We start from the raw sequence: 14,164 nt of genomic DNA, 5'->3' as shown, positions 1-14,164 counted from the left end.
TGTTAGAGGACTGGAGCTTAGTATGGAGATATATAAAATCAATCGCATACTCTTGGAGAAAAATTGGAGCTATTGGAAAGGGGGCGTGGTACCTCTCATACAAACCGAATTTTTTATACTGCATATCTCTGGAAATGTTCATGATAGAGGACTGGAACTTAGTATGGAGATATATAAAATCAATCGCATACTCTTGGAGAGAGTTTCCTTATTCACGGGCGTCACCCCAGCAAAAAAAAATAAAAATAATGCATATCCCTGGACATGTTCATGGTAGACTACTGGAACTTGGTATGGAGATATACAAAATCAGTCGCATCCTCTTTGAAAAACAATTGGAGCTATTGGTTAAGGGGGCGTGGCACCTACCATACAAACCGAAATTTTCATGCTGCATATCTCTGGAAATGTTCATGGTAGAGTACCGGAACTTGGTATGGAGATATACAAAATCAATGGCATACTATTCGAGAACAATTGGAGCTACGGCGTGGCATCTCCCATACAAACCGAATTTTTTATACTGCATACCTCTGGAAGTGTTCATGGTAGAGTATTGGAACGTGGTATTGAGGTATATGAAATCAATCGCATACTCTTTGAGGAAAATTAGAGCCATTGGAAGAGGCCGTGGCACCTCCCAAACAAATCAAATTTTTCATACTGCATATGTGTAACGCAGCTTTTCACTTAATACGACTGTGTTTGTGTGAATGTGTATCCGCCGGATGTGAAAGCAGCTATAAGTTCTGTGAGCCACCCAAAGTGAAAGCCAAGGGTGTGAAACCTTGCTGACCAGGCGGTTCGATAAGGCAGTTCTGAGCATGTATGTATGTATATGTGTATGTGTTAGTTAACTACCATTTGGGTAGGAATTAAGCTTCCTTTTTCTTTTTACCTTCTCTTTATTTCATTATATTCTACCCAGTCACCTGTGACTATTGCCTTTTGGTATAACTTGAACTTTTCCTTATTGGTTTCAGTCAATTGTCTATCATACCATTACTAGAAGTAAGTTTATTCATACTCGAAATCAAACTATGTTTAATATGCTCGAGCCTGTCATCAGGGCTGAGATTATTCAGGTCAGTAAAGTTGCATTGTCTCAAGAGGTGTACGAGGTTGTCCGGGCTGTATGCTTCCCAAGAAGTTATTTCTGACAGCTTATTGATAGGGCCTAGTTTTTTTTGTATTGCACCTAGACATTATAGTTTCGTGATCCGATATTTTGTGCTCCTCGGCTTTTTCCCATACAACTTCTTTTGAGTTCGAGTACAACAAATCGATCAGTGTAAAATTAATTAACTGTCGCATTGCCTGTTGAGCGAAGATCTCATTGACTCTCTTGATATATGTCGATACAATGTTTAGGTTTATATTAAAATCTCCAATAATAACAGTATTTACCAGATTCTCGCATATTTCCGATAATATGGCTTCCAGATACATATGACAAAAAATCAGCATCGCTTGCGATAGGTGAGTGATAAACCACCCCGATTTTCCATTTGGTATCACAGTTTTCTAGCTGTATAACTATACACCAGACATTTTTATCAATCGATCTATTTAATTTTATTTTAAAGTTTATTGTGTTTCGCAAGATTATCATTACACCGCCTGTATGTCTACTATGTGAGTCACACCTAATACACTGATATGTCGAAAACTTAATTTCTGAGTCATTTATTTCATCTGTTGTACATGTTTCAGAGCATATAACTATATCCGGATTAACAGTCTCAATAAGTCTTTCGAGTTCGGCTTGATTAGCTATTATACTATTTATTATAAGATACACACACTTTAAGTAGCTGTTACGCTTTTCCCTTATGCCTAATTGCTAGCATCCTACCCTTTGTTTTTCTAGTTTCAGTTTCCTAATATAGATATGACATTCACGACTAAATACGTTGTGCTCCACATCCAGATTCAGCCCTAACTCTTTAACAGCATCACAATAATTGTCACAAAGTTGTTTTTGGTCACTCTCAGTGCAACTCTCAGACTTGTGCTCTCCCATGCATTTGCTACACCTAAGCTTTTTGTTACAATTGTTAGAGCTATGGTTGAAGCCCAGACACTTGTAGCATCTTCTTACAGTTTGCCCATCATAGACGGGGCAACGATCCAACCCAATATTAACTCTCTTTGACTCCAATACTTGCAGGAAGAATTTATGCTCGATTTCTATTATTGCACTGAATGAAAGCCATGACTCACAACTACGCCCGGACTTAAATATTTTTACACACCTCAAACTTGCATAATTTAAATAGCTATTCTGAGCTTTTATCTTATTTATAATCTCCGTCTCAGAGTACTCAGCGTTTATGTGCGCTACCAAAATTTTTGGCTTATTAACTTTTGGTTCGGTGACATCATACACATCTTTATTTAAATTGTCTGCTAGAGCAGATTTTGTTTTGTCCTTATCTGCAACGCTATTTGCGGTTAATACCACTGCCCCATTGTTCTTATTAGACACTCTATCAATTTTCATATTGGATGCATTGATCTTATTAAGGTCCACCCTAGTCTTCTCAGCCGCTTGTTTATTTTTCGGTCTGACAATTATAGGAGGAATACGCTTCGCTAATTATTTCTTGTTTTTGTTTGCATAGCTCACTAGTGAATGAATCTACTCTTTCCATTTTCTCTTTGTTTACTTTACAAATCCCCTCTACTCTTTTTATAACCTGTAGTTTCTCCTGATTTGCCTTCTTTATACTATCAACCAACATTTTTACCTCCTTGCTGTGATTTTTTAACATTTTCTCTATATCTGTCTTCTGTTCTATAATATTCATCTTGTTAGCCTCAGCAATACCTATCATTTCTCTCAGAGCTTCATCCACATTAGCTATGTACATCATGCAGTTTTCGCACATGTAGCGCAAAAGCGGACAGTGCCTTTAGGCTGTAGTCATCAGCCGACGCACATGCCTGCGTTCTATGGTACACTTTCCCGCACACACCTTGACAACGTACACCCGACTCTCCTCTGACGCCTTTTCGCCATTTCGCGCATTCTGACATCTTTGCACTCACTCAGCAGCCGCTAAGTACGTTTGGATGAATATATGTACCTACGTATGTATGTACTAGGGATGTTGCGAATGTGGAATTTTAGACATCCGCGGATGCGAACTTTTACAGGAAATAGTGCTTTTTGCGTTCCCGTGCACTTCTGGATCTGTTCTCCTTTTACTCTCACTTGAGAGGGTAAAATTGTAGTTTGACAGTTCCACAGGTTTAAGTCCGAAGTTCAAAGGAACCGACTAACTATGTAGTGTTTGTTTGTTTTGACCGCAGCGCTGCTTGTACATACATAAATTTCGCTTTGGGCGCAGTGCTGCTTGTACTAAATTAGCACTAAATTCTTAAACCTCAGCAACATATCACAATAAAATATGCACATCAAATTAAAGGTAATAACTTGTGCCTTCTTAATAATATAATCTTCTTTTGAATTAATCGTGAAATTTTGTTAAAAAGGGTTATTTTATGAAAAAATACGTCACCCTTAGTTTTTGAATCGGTTATGTGGTTCATAAGATACTAATATTTCAAAAAATCCAAACATTTTAGTTTAACCTTTAACCTTTTATATCAGTTGAAATCAGCGTTAGAAGTTCTATCGAGCCACACTTTTGGTTTTTGCATAGCTAAATGGTTCATATTCTACACTTATGCCAAAACTTTGGCTGTGAACAATTTTTTTTGTTTTGAACGTTTCAATTGGTCTCTATGGCTATGGTTTTGGCTATGGCGTTATGGTGTGGCACCACTAATCGAATACAGTGTTGGCCATAAGGTTGGTTGGAACAGCTGTTTTATATGGTTATGGTTATGTCACCACTAATTTAAGCTTGAAGCTGGCAAAGGTTCTTTTTTTTATTTTTGCGGTGTTCTAGCAGAGCAGTGTTGCCAGAACTTTTTGGGGCGACCGGCTAGATTGGACAAAAAAAAAAACGGCTAAAATGTTACAACTGGAATTAACATGTTTTATTTAAATACAAAAATTACAATTAGAAAGACTAGTAAATCCATTAAATTTTTTTTCGTTGACAAAGAATATACGTAGCTAAGCTGTACACTACTTTGTTTGTATTACTTAAATATAATAAGTAAGAAAGTCTAAGTTCGGGCGGAGCCGAACATTAAATACCCGGCGCAAGTAATAAATATATGTTTTTTCCCCTTACCGCTACATGGCAAGCCAAGGTGTACAATTTTGAGTGAATTAGCGTCCTTAAACTTCGAAATATTGAAGTTTCAAGCATTTCTGAAATTTACCGTTATATGAAAAGCGGCCGCAATTTTAGTCCGATTTCAATAATTTTCAACGTTTTGCCTTTATGTGACAAGCACAATAAAAATACCGAGTTTGGTACAAATTGGTAGAACGGTTACCGGTATACATATACATATGTGATCATAAGTGGGCGGTGTCACGTCCATTTTCCAAAATTTTATCATAAACGTATTTCTTGATAATGAATTGTTGCAAGCATGTTTATTGCTTTATCGAAGATTTTGCATTTCTCTAAATTACCGTTAATAGGATGCGGGCGTGGTTATTGTTCGATTTTTTAAATTTTCGGCCATTTAGTATGCTGTACCAAGGCCAACAACTGTGCCCAGTAACACACATGTAACCATAAGTGGGCGTGGTTCCCAAAATGTTTTCCAAAAATGTATAATATTCTTATTTTTCGTCTGAAAATTATTGTAAATATCAATTTTGAGTGAATTATCTTTAGTAGTTACTAAAATATCGCAGTTTTCGTATTTCTGAAAATTACCATTATTTGGGCCAACAACTGTGCCCAGCTTGGAAGAAATTGGTGCAGCGGTTACCAAGATATACACATGTAACCATAAGTGGGCGTGGTTCCCCCCATTTTCCAAAAATGTATAATATTCTTATTTTTCGTCTGAAAATTATTGTAAATATCAATTTTGAGTGAAATATCTTTAGTAGTTACTAAAATATCGCAGTTTTCGTATTTCTGAAAATTACCGTTATATGGGAAGTGGGCGTGGTTACAGTCCGATTTCGAAACCTACATACCAAATTTCGTTGAGATATCTTAATTTTTGCTCGAGTTATCATGTACACGGACGGACAGACAGACGCACAGACGGACGGACAGACAGACATGGCTTAATCGACTTCTCTATTCATTCTGAGCATTTATGTATACATTTGTCTATATCTATCTCGATTCGTTTTGGCTGTTACAAACAACCGTTATGTGAACAAAATTAATATTCCTTGTGCACAAGTGCGCTCGGGTATAAAAAAGAGATAAATTACAAGCTTATGGCGTTTTCTTTTCTATTGAACAATTTTGCCTCCTTCTTATAAATATTGTAACATTTGCAGTAGGTTGCTTTTTGGGTATATTATATTTGCTTAGTCGGAGGGCAATATGTATTTTGAGAAATGAACTCGTAAAGCTGAAAGGGCTGAGGAAAACCACGGTGGAGAGAATACAGAGGTAGCGCCGATGACGATACCGCTACTCGGCACTCAGTGATTTTGACAGAATCAGCTGTTTTGGTGACGTCATAGTAGTGACGACAGCAGTAGTGATGTGCTGAGTCAATACTTTTAAGTACCCAATACTCTCGATACTCGGTACCGAAACATTTAGGTTTCGAATAAAAGCGCACATAGGCCAAAAATATGGAAAAAACGCCTAACAAAACCCGAATGTAAGAGCCAATAGAGCTTTTTTACTGATTCAAATGAAAGATGTATATATGTCGGTTCGATGCCATAATACAGAGAAACCCTTACTTGTTTGAAGCATTTTTGTTCCAGCTGAATCGGACGATATCATTTTTGTAGGCCTGGGAAGGATTCTGTAACCAGTTAACGACAATTTTCGAATCGGTATCGTTTTTGTCGACGTTTGATATCAAGTATTTCTAAGTCAACAAGTGCGATATCGATCCGAAACTTGTCGCTAACTGGCTACAGAATCCCTCCCCTGAAAGGCTTCTTCATCCGTCAAAGTATTTTTCTTGAACCTTGGATCGACTAAGTTTAAAACTGATAAAATAATATTTTTCTGTGGCGATAAGTTCAAGTGTTTTAGCCGATATCATATAAATTAGTAATGGAAGTTTTTTCTAAACCTGAAATGCATATAATGGCGAGGGTTTAATGTAAATAATCGGTATCGGATACCGAAAACTTTTTTAAGTATTGGGTACCGAGTATTGGGGACAATTCAGCACATCACTAGTCGCCCTCATTCTCGCCGCTCTCAGTTGTCAACTCTACGATGACGTCACGCTAAAATTACTCTCACGAATTCTGCTGCAATCGGCGCAATCTTGTATTCTATCATTCTTGGAGGAAAACAGGGCAAAATTAGTTCGAGAAAAGTAAACGCAAAGATACAAAAACAGAAGGTAGTTTAATTTATTGACATTCGCCGACCACTTCATTTTAACAACGTTGTGTCATTTAACTAAAATCATGCTACCAGATTCACTAGCGACAAAATTTTTGTTTCTTGAAAAAGTAAAAGAAAATTTTGAAGTTAGTGAAGTTGGATGAAAATATTAAAAGTCTTGCGAGTCTCCAAACTGCCAAATCTGACCAAAGGTTCGAAAATGAAGTTTACGACCTAATGCAGTTTGAAGACAAATTGCCGACGCAAAATATTTTAAACCTCTAAACGATGTACCGTTATCCGAGGAAGAGGAAGGAGGTTGAGTTAAAATGATGTAACAGTACCAATTTTTGGATTCTCGGAAGTTTCTGATAAAGATGTGGTGCTGCTAAAAAATATATATACATATACATATATAAGTACAACACTATGTATTTGTGACAAGAGTTATCGACATAAGATGAAAACTACTGCTGTTTCATTTTTGTTTATAGAAAAGTGCATAAGTAAGACATTTTCGGTACGGTTCGATTATTTGTACAATGATTTTGGGTTGCCCTGCCCAAACGCATGACCCAAATCAAAAAAATTTTACATATATGTCTAGCAAAGGAATTAAGATTTAAGTTAAAGCAAAGATTTCTGTTTGAAAAATTCACTTTTTAGGTAAATTTGGAGGTGGAGCTTGCGCAAAAATACTGTGGATGGCATAACCGGAGTTGGACTGATGATGTTATTTCTTCTAGCGCGGCCGAAGGCCACCAACGCTGAAATAATAATAAGAACAAAAATAAAGTATGTTTGAGCCATAGTGCAATTATTCACAGGTATTGTCTTCCCAGAGAGTTTTGCTCCACATCGAAATTCGTGGTCTTTTATTTTCTAAGTGTTGCGAATAAAACTTCACACTTAAATTTAAGACATTCATAACAACAATTTTATGAAGAAAATCCCCGCTACGTCCTCTTAAATATAGGTAAGCAAGTTTTGCCTATTTTTCTTTAGTATATTTAATGTTTATTATTTTTTATGAATATGTAGCTGATTACTTAGCAAACACCATGTACTACATGCAGATCTCAGACTTTGTATAAAAGTTCTGCAAAATTTCAGCAAAATTTGTAACTTTTCAATCAGCTAAAATAAGGCGTCCCAGTTTATATGTATTTGGGTCACTCGCCTAAACCAAAAAACATTGAAATCGGCTCACTGTCAGAAGACTTTTCGGGTTAGGAAAAATTGTCTTCAATTTTATGTAACACAGTCCGACTTGCAAATTTTCTCCGAGATAAGACTGGCCATTTCTAATAGATTTTGGATCACTAAATTTATAAACAAAGAAACTATCGCAACCGGCTAAATCTAGCCGGAAAACGGCTTAAATGGCAACACTGTAGCTGAGTATAAAAAGAGAAGAGAATAGAGAGAAATATGTATGTGGTTTGTTGATGATCTCTAAACGCAAAGGCGTGAAAGGCAAACGGTCTAGCAATGCGTTGTATTGTTGATCAACTTAATACTTTAATTAAACATACTTGGTTTTAATTTTATATAAAGAATAGATAGATAAACAACTAAAAAAGTAAAAATACAGAAGTCGTCCAGCTTTCGCTCTTATTTAAACGGTATATAACTTTTTTTTGCAAACTTATATTACAGGTGCTATAAGGGGTCAGAAATCAGTTCAAAATTTTTTTAAATATAATTTTTAAAATTTTTCGAAGATCTGACCACATCTCGATTTTGGATGCTAACTTCGAAAAACGGAGAAATTACTTTTTTACTTATGAGTCAAGATCTTCAAAAAAAATTGGTCTGGTCCAATACCCAGAAAAAAAGTTGATTTTGCCGTATAGTGTTATTGATAAAATTTCATACCAATTCGAACAATTTGTTGAAATTTTTCAATACAAGATTGCTGTATTATACCAATCTTTTGACTACAAAAAAAACTTGTCCCAATTTTTTTTTATTTTGTACCAATAGCCCAATATAAAAATGCACAAATCTGTACAAACGTGCCAATCGAATGACACTGCCTTAAAAATTTATGCAATTAAAGAAAAAAAATCAACGAATTTTCGTTAAAATTTCGATTTTATAATTAGATTCTGAGTATGCCGTTTTGTAGCCCATTGAATTCTAGTAGAATAAAGTAAAAGTCTTACGGTTGATTATTTAGAATTTTTAAAAAAGCTCGAAATTTGTACGAAAGTTTGTTGATTTTTTGTAATATTGCACAAAGTTGGTAACATGGATTTACACGGCTATAATCTTTTGACCACTGTATGTGTTTTATATATATATTTAATTGGACATGCACATTGTGCATAAAGGTAAGTTGTGGTTGCCAGACGTACTGATTTTATCAGTACAATACTGATTTTTCAACTCTTGTACTGATTTTCTTCATTTCTTCAATCAGTACGCTAATGTCATGGTTTTTCAAAATTCGTACTGATTTGTACTGAATTTTCAATTCAAACAAATTACTTTAGGATTTTCTTAAGGTTTTTACATAACGTTGGAACTTCCTTAAACTGTATTGTAAAAAGTAAGAAGAAAATATTTTAATTATAGTTGATATATTTCAGATAATATTTAAAATGCCTAAGAAATAAATACAACAAAAAGTTCACTCGTTTTATGGGCATATCACCGGGTCGTTACGTACCAGTTGCAATAACGCTGACGTTTTTTTGTCGAAGCTAGTTATCTCGAAAATAACTTTCAGTTTAATAACAACAAATTTGAATATTCGAATGGCTTTCGCCTATAACTTAAAAACTCTTTTTTCGCAATTTACCGACATTGTAAAATAGTTTTGCACACAAGACATAGAGCTAGATACTGTTTTTACTGAATTATTAGTCTTTCAAAGTTTTTGAGTGGTTGAAAAAATTAATTTAAGCCATGAGGAATTATAGATGAAGTCCCCAAATAGTGGTACTTTTCCACAGCTTTAAAAAATATGTAATTTAGTTTTTTTTTCCACTACTACACTCAAACTAAGCAACTGAAATAATCTTAAGTATAAAGATTGCTTCCTGGCGCGAAGAGAGAAACCGGCTTCTAACTAAAATTATTTAAAGTGAACTTCATATTAAAAGTAATCTTAAAATGGAATGTATAAAATTCTTTGACTATTTGAACACTGAAGATGGAAATTATCTCATTATTGCTATTCAAAAATGTCATAAATAAAAAATAATTTATTGGCTTCGGTGTACAATGATGTGTAAACTCATGTTAAAATGAATAACACTTTTATTTTTTATGAACTATATTTTATCAGAACACCTACAACCCTCCCCTCCTAAATACGCCTTTGCGGCGTTTACACATTCTGTTCTTTCGTTTGGTATATAATTTGTACATTAAACAAATGGGTGCAAAATTAGAAAATAGTACATTTTACACATTTAATTTAAAATACCAGGTTGACCGAGCTTCGCCCGGAGTGCATATACTTTTTAAACTTTTCATGATTTGGATAGCTTTAAAAAATATTTTGGAAATAAACAAAAAAAAATAGGATTTCGATATCTATTAAGCAAATTTCTTACTCTAAAATTTATGGGGCAACCCTGTTGCGAAATACTCTGGAATGGATGGTACATATCTTTTGATCGTATATGTACTGCGTATACATAAAAAAAATTTTGATTGAGATTAAAAAAATAAAAATTCGTATTACATAGAAACGTGGCAACCCTGATGGAAAATATTTTCTGACCAAAGTTCTTAACAATACCTTTCTTTGGATATCCATATTGCGACGTTTTAGATAAATTGTGTAGAATCGAAAATAAGTGGCAACCTTACACTATTATCCTAAGAGATAACAGTTTGCATATAGGGAACGCATTGTTTAAGAACCTTCTCTGGGTACTAATACATAGTAATATTTTACCCTTTTTTAACAAAAAATTAAATAAATATGCGATTCAAAATAGGTGGCAACCCTATTAAAAATATTTTTAATTATGGATCATTAAAATACCTTCCATTTGATACCCATATTATGACGTTTTAATTAATTCGTAACAAATTTCGAATAGGTGGCAACCTTATACGAGTCTTCTCGGGGATAGTGCCTATTCAGATAACCTTAGAATCCAAAACGTCATCGGATCCCTGTTTATACATATATATATATATCGTCGTTTAAAGTACAAAACCGTGTATCGTCATTCTGCAAAACCGCGTAACTGACATTGGCTGCCAAACATTGGATTTGCTCACACAAGCTCTTGGCTCAATCCTTATCCATTCGTCCTGAAATATACTAGCCAGAAATGCGATTGCGTTATAAAAAAAGAACCATTTTGAAGTATGAGTGTTTTTACGCTCTAGAAAATAATTTCTACAACTTCATATACGCGGTTTTGCATTTTGTTGGTACGCGGTTTTGCACATTAAACGAGGATATATATATAGATAAGAATTGCTCGTTTAATATAATAAGATATCATGGCCCGGATTTTTGCAGCCAACCACTCGCGGAACATTTACTAACACGATATCAAATACAGGTCATTGGGATAGCTTTAAAAAAATAGTTTGATCGAAAATATTTTCGGAAAAAAGGTCTCAACAATACCTTTCATTTGATATCCATATTGCGATATTTTAGATAAATTGTTTAGAATCGAAAATAAGTGGCAACCCTACACTATTATCCCAAGGGATACAATTTTGTATATAGGGAAAGCATTCTTTAGGAACCTTCTCATGGTAACCATGAATAGGAATATTTAACCTTTTTTTCTAAAAAAAAGATTAAATAAATATGCGATTCGAAATAGAAGCAACCCTATTAAATAAATTTCAATTAGGGATCTTTTAAATACCTTCCATTTGATACCCATATTATGATGTTTTAATTAATTTGTAACTAAATTCGAATACGTGGCAACCTTATGCGAGTCTTCTCGGAAATAATGCCTATTAAGATACAAAATAGATTTCATCCATTAAAGAGATGGGTGAAGGTCGTACCCTATTCGGTTCTTAAACGCGAGACAGACGGGCATACTTATGCAGATAAACTAACACAAATGCGCATAATGATTTTGGCCTGACAGGCGGCAGTATTGCGGATTAACGGGCCGCAAGGTCGTGGGTTCGGGTCCTACGGCCAGTAGAATTTTCATTTATTTCGTTTTTATTCATTTTTTTATAAGTTCTATATTTTTTAACATTGCTTTCACTTAATTGTTGACTTGTTAATAAAATTCAACTCTAAAAATTTTAATTAACTAATAGTAAAATAAAAAATTTGATATAAAATAAAGCAAATGAAAACAAAGTAAAATTTAATATATAAATCAAATACAATAAAAAAATGCGTGTGTAGCACCATACAAAAAAAGGTGTGAGTACCAGGAACTCACGAAATTTGATATGTAAGTATATGTTTACGACTCGGCAAACCATTAGGCGCTTGTGTTACATACATAGGTTAAGTTAGAAATTAAACATTAATTTCATTTCATTTTATTAATTTTCCGATACATAATTTATTTATTCATTTCCCGGTAAAACCGCCTTATATGAATTCGCCCTTCTAGCATCCTTACAACCGGGTTGTAATGGAAGTAGCTGACCGAAGTGAAATGTCTCATAATTATCTATTGTATGTTTAACAAATAAATGCAAATGTTTATAATGCAATTAATAGATCCTTATGAATTCGCCACGATTTGTTACGATTCTCCCCGTGCAATAAAACCAAGGCACTAGGTAGCGTACGCACTTTTGTTTGCAAAATGCATTTACATATTAAAGTTGAAAGAAGACAAATTCCTTTGTTCGGCATTCTACTAAAACGCATGAAATGATTTCATGAATAGGCCTACGCATAATGGTAGTAAATGACAGAATAAATTATAACAAACACATCATTTTGATATAATGACTTGCTAAAAGATTTGTTTTCGTCAACTTTTCCGAGGAAATAAACAATAAACCTACTTCCAAAGTCAAAATGCTTCATGGTAATTTCTCGCCAAATAAAATACATACTATATTGGAACAGCTAATTCATTATAAAGTAGGTCATAAGATTATTAATTACATACAAAATTATCTCATAAACCGGAAAATTCATGTAAAAGTAAATGGAGTTATATCAGGCCAGTGGGCCGTCGATAATGGAACTCCGCAAAGTTCACCCCTTTCGGTTGTTCTTTTCCTCATAGCCTATGATCGTCTTAGCCGCATCATACAAGAACAAAAATATTTCAAGCAAATTTTTATGCGACGACCTTTGTATTTTTTTCTAAAGTTCAAAATATTAGCAACTTCAAGTTTCAACTTAATACCTACCTAATTAATAATATCCTCAATTGGTGTGAAGGAAGTAAAACAAAAATTTCTATTGTAAAATCACAACAAATACATTTCTGCAACAAAATCAACTGTAATAACTTAGATATATGTATAAATAATAATACTATACCGAATGTAGAAAAATCAAAAATTCTAGGCTTAGTTTTTAATAAGAAATACTCCTGGAATAATCACATAAAATACCTAAGTATATCACTTCAAAACAGACTAAATGTTACTTAATGCTAAAGCAATCATAAACTACAAAGCAGCTCCAACACACCTATTAAAATCCTCAAAGCAACAATTCTCTCAAAGATAGACTATGGCTTCCCAATATATGGTTTAACTTCACAGAGAAATCTGGCAAAAATAACGTCAATTTACCATTCTGCCGCTCGAATATCAAAACCATTTTAGCTGAATGTGGATTGCCTCAATTAAAACAAAGGTTAACTTATATGACTAGTAGCATGCTCCCAAAATTGGTACATTCGGATGGATCGCCAGTATACACCCTTCTAAAAAAACGACTCAGGAGAAAACGAGCAATGAGAAAAAAATCCGCACTCCAAAATGTGCTAGATTTAGCAAAGGAAATGGACTATTCAATCAACACCTTTCCAAACCTCCGCCTGCGAACAACCCCTTGGGCACTCCAAAACTGCTCAATTATTCTTAATTTGTCTAATTACAAAAAAGAAGAAACTTCACCTACCATCTTTATGCAGGAATTTTTAAAAATAGGCAATACACATAGTGGATGGAAAATTTTGTACACGGATGGCTCAAAGTCTGGAAGTATGGGCGCTTTTAGTGTTGTAGACGACAATTCTACTGTTATGGCTGCCATAATACCTTCCTATGCATCAATTTTTACTGCGGAAGCTACTGCAATACTTCACGCTTGCCAAATAGCAGCAAAAAGCAGACACAAACACCTAATCTACAGTGATTCTCTATCGTCGCTATCAGCCATCTTGAATGTGAACTACCAGGACTCAACAGTTGGTCAAACAAGAGATATTCTGATTTCTAGGTCAGGAAAAATTAAGCTTCTGTGGGTACCGAATCACGTAGGAATACGTGGCAATGGAGAATACCCCTACTGTAATAGCAACTACCTTACCGTTCCCCACATAATGGAAGGATGCTCAGCATTAGAACAAATACGTCAAGAAACGAGCCATCGTAGGCTGGGAGAATCGTTTAAAACTGTAACATATTCAAATATAAAATATGTAGTTAAATATGTATCTAAACTAAACATATATTTTGAAGTGTGATAACCTTATTTCATACATATGCATACATATATAATTAGTAAGTAATTAACCTAGTAAAGTTGTATACAAGAAGCTGATGGCCTCAGTCGCTAAAGCTAATTTCTATATTGTTGAGGATAAATTAACCTTTTT

The sequence above is a fragment of the Rhagoletis pomonella genome, unplaced genomic scaffold (genome assembly GCF_013731165.1).
Source record: "Rhagoletis pomonella isolate Grant_MI unplaced genomic scaffold, Rhpom_1.0 Rhpom_scaffold_00152, whole genome shotgun sequence".
Classification (NCBI taxonomy): domain Eukaryota; kingdom Metazoa; phylum Arthropoda; class Insecta; order Diptera; family Tephritidae; genus Rhagoletis; species Rhagoletis pomonella.
This window is presented reverse-complemented; position numbering follows the sequence as displayed.